Genomic DNA, 6,571 nt, shown 5'->3' on the forward strand with positions numbered 1-6,571 from the left:
GTCAGACTCATGTTGGTAGCTTCAAGAACACTGTCCAGCCATCTCGTCTTCTGTCGTCCCCTTCTCCTTGTGCCCTCCATCTTTCCCAACATCAGGGTCTTTTCCAGGGAGTCTTCTCTTCTCATGAGGTGGCCAAAGTATTGGAGTCTCAGCTTCAGAATCTGTCGTTCCAGTGAAGGAAGGACAGATACCCTTTTAAAAAATAAAAATACAAAATATAATATTATATTCCCTAGGGCATTACCTTCAAGTTCATCATGAAGAATGTAACCTAAGAGAAGCATGAGCTCAAACAGATACATATTCTAAGGCAGCCTTCACCCACTAGCTAGGGCTGATGGGAGTTGCAGTCCAAAACCTCTGGAGGACACAGCTACCTTCACTTGAGTTTAAATTCACCTATTTCCTATTCAAACCATCTACAATGTTTCATAGCAGCACTAAGAGTATCATTCCCTCAATTCCACCTCCAGAGCTGTAGGCTGCTCCAGTGCTCGAAGGATGGGGAAAGGGGTAGGAAGGAGGTATTAACTATTTCCCCCCTTATAAGTCCTAGTGTCAGGAGTAGGTGTCAGGAATAAATCACTGGAGTAAGTGAAGTTAACTCTTTATTAGAAGAAACATGGCGCCTCTTCCGGTTTGGGTGCCATCGCTGCCGCAGTTCCAAGATGGGCAAGTTTATGAAACCAGGGAAAGTCATCCTTCTCCTCGCTGGGCGTTACTCCGGATGCAAAGCTGTTATTGTTAAGAATATTGGTGATGGCACCTCTTACTGCCCCTACAGCCACACTCTCGTGGCCAGCATCGATCGCTACACACACAAAGTGACAGCAAGCATGGGCAAGAAGAAGATTGCCAAGCATTCGAAGATCAAGTCCTTTGTGGAGGTCTACAATTACAACCACTTGATGCCTACCAGGTACTCCATTGATATTCACCTTGACAAGACCGTTGTCAACAAGAATGTCTTTAGGGACCCTGTGCTGAAACGTAAAGCCCAGTGGGAGGCTAAAGTGAAATTTGAGGAGAGATACAAGACAGGCAAGAACAAGTGGGTTTTCCAGAAGCTCAGATTCTCAGTGGCATGCATTTGCACTAATAAATATTTTTGAAGAGCCAAGAAGAAGAAGAAGAAGAAGAAGAAGAAGAAGAAGAAGAAGAAGAAGAAGAAGAAACATGGTCAGCTCAGGAGTGCCAGCAACTCTTCATGGCAGGTTTTGCCTCTATGAGGCAGTTGTGAAGGCTGAATGTTCCCACCTTCTCACAGCTGCCTAAATCTTCATGCCTCTTCTGGTCCTGGGAGGCCAGCGGGATGGGAGCTTGTTGCAGTAGGAGGGGGAGACACCCTGGCTTCTTCACCAGCCTGGCTCATCTCTGCCTCTTGACCTCCTTCCTCTCCTGTTTCTGCCTCTGATTCTGGACTTCTCTCTGCCACAGACTCTCCCTGATCATTAGACCCTGCAACGCCTTCAGCTTCTGGTACCGCCACCTTCCAATCTTCTCCCTCTTCCCCCTCTGACCAGGTAGCGTTGTCCCACCACCACACCCCAGACTCTGAGACTTCCCCAGCTACTGCCTCCCACCATTCCTCTGTGTTCAGCCAGTCCGTAACACCCAGCTATGTGGGGCAATAGCCACCACAATGCTTTCATAGTGAGAATCAGGTTCCGCAAACCCTTGTATGGTGGTACCTCTAGTTACAAAGTTAATTCATTCCGGAGGTCTGTTCTTAACCTGAGGCACCACTTTAGCCAATGGGGCCTCCCGCTGCCACCGCCGCGCAATTTCTGTTCTCATCCTGAGGTAAAGTTCTTAACACGGGGTACTATTTCTGGGTTAGCAGAGTCTGTACCCTAAAGTGTTTGTAACCCAAGGTGTTTGTAACCTGAGGTACCACTGTGACTGTTTAGTGGGTGGGATATTCGTAGCAGCTGCCTGCACATCTAGTGTGGCTTTAAATGTTTTAGCATATCCATTCATCGTGACGAGAAGTTCACAGAAAGAGCAAATACCAATGTGCATGGGCTGAAAATAAAATAAATAAATGTCACTATCCAGAACTGCACTGACAAAGTTTGTGGAAAAACCAGATGTTCTTAAGGAGTCTTGCTAGAATGTGCCCAATTTACGAGGTGCAACGAGACATGACCTTGACTGTGTTTTAGAAATAATTGGCAATAAATATTCAGCGAAACATTCCTAGGACTGGTTTTAAATGTGTGTGTATATATATATATCTCCCCCAATAGGCATGAGAAAAAGGATTTCCAGCTTGCCTGCCCATTTAATGACATCAGCCATTATGTGCTGGCGGGCACTGAAACAATGAGCTCAATGAGCAAGCACACAATTTACTGCTTCCATCTCTGGCCTCTCTGCTTAAAAGGATCAGGTACCAACTGATGGGAAAGATTCCAGCCTGAGAATCTGGAAATCCACTGCCAATCAGAGAAGGCCATATTGGGCTACAGAGACAGATGTTTCAGTACTCTGTAAGGAAACCTACTGGAGGGGGGTGGCCTCCAGTGTGTTTGTTATCGAGATGGGTAGACTTCATGTTTCTTATCACTGATTCGAATTCCATGACTTTACAGCGTGAAAATTCACAGAAAGATGCTCTTTCCCACATCACCCACTTTATTCATTTATCTATGCTGAGTGACGGTGCTTCTCCAGAGTCCTCAGACAAGCCTTTCTCGTCTTTCTTTTAGAAGACCCCTCCCCCCTCCAATCTGCATTTGGTTAAGGTAAACTGTGGCCGCTGGTATCCTTTTAATAATGCTGTTTTATTTTATGGCTTTGACTTCAGTTCTAGGGTGATTTGTGAGGATCTCTGGCCCAGAAATAAAGAATGAAATTAACAGAGGCTCAGAAGCCAGGTGCAAGCAAGCATCAAAGGGCACTTGCACAGGCTGTTTCTCATGTCAAAGGGTTGTTTATTTGCACAAAATTTGGCTGTTATTTTGCACTTCCTAACGCAATTACCCCATCACTTTTCTCACCACTAAAAGGGCCAGTTAGAAATATGATGTCAAAATGCTCTGGCATAAGTATGGGATAACAACCACTAGCTGGCAACATCGTATAACCTTCATGCAAGTTGTTTTTTTGCAAACCATGCATGCTCATTAAACAGTTGGTCTGGAAGCTCCCTAGGTGAAGATATACAGAAGTGCTCTTTTTAAGTCACAGACTTACTTACAGGCAGAGCAGATTCAAATCCCAGTCCATGCTTCCATTTGGTACACAATATTTATTTATTTAGCTAAATGTTAGCCTGCCTGCTACCTGATCCTTTTGATTAGAGAATGCCAAGAATCATGAGCGTAGCCAAGGGGGGGGGAGGGAGGCGCAGCTGCCCCCCGAAATCAATAAAAATACAAACTTAGGTTCTGCCCTCCCCTAACAAAGGGCCTGCCCCCCCAAAAAAAATCCTGGCTACACCTATGCCAAAAATTGAACTTTGGATCTTCTTTTCAACTAGGGCCAGGGCCTTTTCAGTACTGGCCCCGACTTGGTGGAACACTCTGTCACAAGATACTAGGGCCCTGCAGGACTTGACATCTTTCCACAGGTCCTGCAAGACAGAGCTGTTCCACCTGGCCTTTGGTTTGGACTCAGTCTGACCTTATGTTTCCCTCCCCTTATGGTTTTGATCTATGGACTACTTTTAAAATGAGGCTGCATTTTAAATTGCATTTTAACCTGTATTTTAAACTGGTTTCTCTCCCCCCCCATTATGTTTTTACTGTAATTTTACTGGTGTTAGCCGCCCTGAGCCCAGCTCTGGCCAGGGAGGGCAGGGTATAAATTATTATTATTATTATTATTATTATTATTATTATTATTATTATTATTATCATCATTAATGCGAGGAATTTGCTCTTTTACAGTAGCACTCCTCCCCATTTCAAATTTAAAGCATCTCCTGACTGAATATGCTCAGAAGACGTGCATTTATGTCAGTGAGGTGTGAGCCAGATCCACTGAACTCACAGAGGTCCGCAGATTCTCAGACATAAGGTGAAGGAAGAGCCATGAGCTTAAATTAAAACACTCAAGTTATGAAATTCTTGGTGACAACACAGGGCATGAATTTGCCTGAACACTTCTTCTCAGTACTTCCATTTCATATATGTTGTTTTTGTAGCACATTAAAAAAAACCCCTCAAATGTTGTCTAACCTTCCTGGGAAACTAAAGGAGTGTGAAGCTACTGAAGTTATCCTTTTGCTTTTCTGCACTCAGTGTTTTTCTGTTAAGCAAGATTGCAAAGTTTTCTGAGAGCAAGGGTTATAGATGCTTCAGGTCGCATTTTTTTCAGGTTATGGACACACCGAAACCTGGAAGTACCGGAACGGGTAACTTCCAGGTTTCGGCAGTCGTGCGTGCACAGAAGTGCCGAATCGCAACCCACACATGCACAGATGCGGTGCTGCGGGTTGCGAACGCTGCGGGTTGTGAACGTGCCTCCCGCACGGATCACGTTTGCAACCCAAGCATCCACTGTATTAATCTCCCGCATTTAGTTTTACATATTCGCACAACAAACTTCAGGCATTCTGAATCAGGAATGTCTGTGGGGGGCTTCTGTAACATCTGGCTTCTTTACTTTAAGTGGAATACCTTGGCGTTGAAACCGATAACCTCTGTGAAACATCAATCAGAGGGCAAGGATCTCTGGGATTACAGGGAACCAGACATGCGGAATTCCAACCTTTGACATTCTGTTTAGCAATGCCGAGGATGTTCTTACTTTGTTGCTGCCTGAAGATGGCCCCTGCTACTGAGATGTAAGCTACTGACCACTTTTCTGTCTCATGAACAATATGAGGCAAAATAAGCCTTCCTTGCCTCAATACTTATGGTCAGTTTAGATGACCCCCAATGCATTCCATCACATGTATTATAAAAAGAGTCCCACTGGATCAGACCAAAGTCTTATCTAATGCAGAACCCTTTTTCCTGCAGTGACCCACCAGATGTCTACAGGGAGCTCACAAAAGGCATGAGGCCAACAGCACGCTGCCTCTGAATCATACAAATCTTTTATTAATTGCTACTATTGTACTGAAAGTTGCTGCTATATGCTGCTGGTGTAGGAATGCAATTTTTATTCTAATGTGATTTTGCTATTGTTGTTTTTTTTATAAGCAATTGTATATTCCGTATTTGTTGATTTTATATTGTGGGTCATTTTAGGCTTAATTTTGATAAAGAAAAAAGTGGGGTAGGGTTTTTTTATATACAAAAAGCACCGCTGAATATTCAGATTGCTGTGAATATTTCAATCTGCACTCATTTCATGTCAAGCAGTGCTTGCCATTGTTGATGTTTCCTTTGCAGAATGATGCAGGCCATTTGTTGAGGGTCAGGATTCACTTGCAACAGGACATGGCATGCATAGTTGATGCAGCTTTGATTTCCTGTGTGCTAAAATGTTTTGTTTTCTCAGCATGCCAAACATAATACGAGACTGGAACAACTCCAAGAAATGTTTCTTGTTCTTTGAAAGATGCTCGTACTTGAAATGGATCTTCCCCTCTTTTTTGGAAGACTTTATTAAGTGTCCTTGAAGGTAACATTATGTACATCGTATTCTGGATAGTTCAGCTGGAACAAGACATTGCTTTGGAAGATGCCTTCTAGGAGAACTTTAAGATGGCATGAATTTCATGTAACAAATGTGATAAATTTACCATTGCAGCTGTGCGCTCTGTGTTTGGCAAGTGCTTAACTGCTTGAACTTAACAACTATATGGTTGCTGTGTGAGCCCTCTTCAGCTATTACAGCCATGAATGGGCAACCAAAAAGTTCTATGGGCATGCCTTTAGCCTTCCCTTAGCATCATGCAGCTCCGTCCCAGTGCTCAACAGGGAACATTTTCTACTTAATGAAGCCCACCCCCATGCAATTCAGGACCATCATCTTCAATTGTTGTGCCTAGACTTTGAATGCAGTACCAAGGAAGAACGGTTTTGCTCCTTTGTTGGCCTACAAGAGGATTAAGACTTTCCAGTTTGGGAAGACATTGGCCATTAGTGGCCATTTTGCTACTGCTTGCCTGTCATAATTATACATGTTGTTGTTGTTTTCTTTTTTTACTCCTACTGTTTTTAATTGTTTTATTGCTAGCTTATTTCTCCGCTTTTCCTTTTCTGCTTTCTTCTTCTTCTTCTTCTTCGCCTTGAATTACCGTATTTTTTGTACCATAACACTCACCTTTTTCCTCCTAAAAAGTAAGGGGAAATGTCTGTGCGTGTTATGGAGGGAATGCCTACGGGTGGCATGCCTACGGATTTTCCTCCTCTAAAAACTACGTGCGTGTTATGGTCGGGTGCGTGTTATAGAGCGAAAAATATGGTATATTAGAAAGGTGGAGTTAAAATAAATGTTTAAAACAGGCAATGAAATAAACAGATGCAGAGGGTAGCCCTTCTCTGTGCAGGGTGCTTTGGCCCACAGGAGCTGTAGATTTTCAAATTTGTTTATTTCTCATGGCACAATACCCTGTGGAGAGGAACCATACCTCAACGAGGGAGCATGTGCATGCAGAGAATCCCAGGTTTAA

General features: G+C 43.6%; 1 pseudogene across 1 annotated transcript; it reads left to right on the forward strand.

The window, feature by feature from the left end:
• Window positions 1-633: 633 nt before the first annotated feature.
• LOC309514564 (large ribosomal subunit protein eL27 pseudogene) lies at window positions 634-1,126 on the forward strand (annotated as a pseudogene). The gene has a single exon. The product of its transcript is annotated as a large ribosomal subunit protein eL27 pseudogene (transcript).
• The last annotated feature ends 5,445 nt before the right edge of the window (window positions 1,127-6,571 follow it).

This window comes from Podarcis vaucheri (assembly GCF_965113315.1).
Source record: "Podarcis vaucheri genome assembly, chromosome: 11".
Classification (NCBI taxonomy): domain Eukaryota; kingdom Metazoa; phylum Chordata; class Lepidosauria; order Squamata; family Lacertidae; genus Podarcis; species Podarcis vaucheri.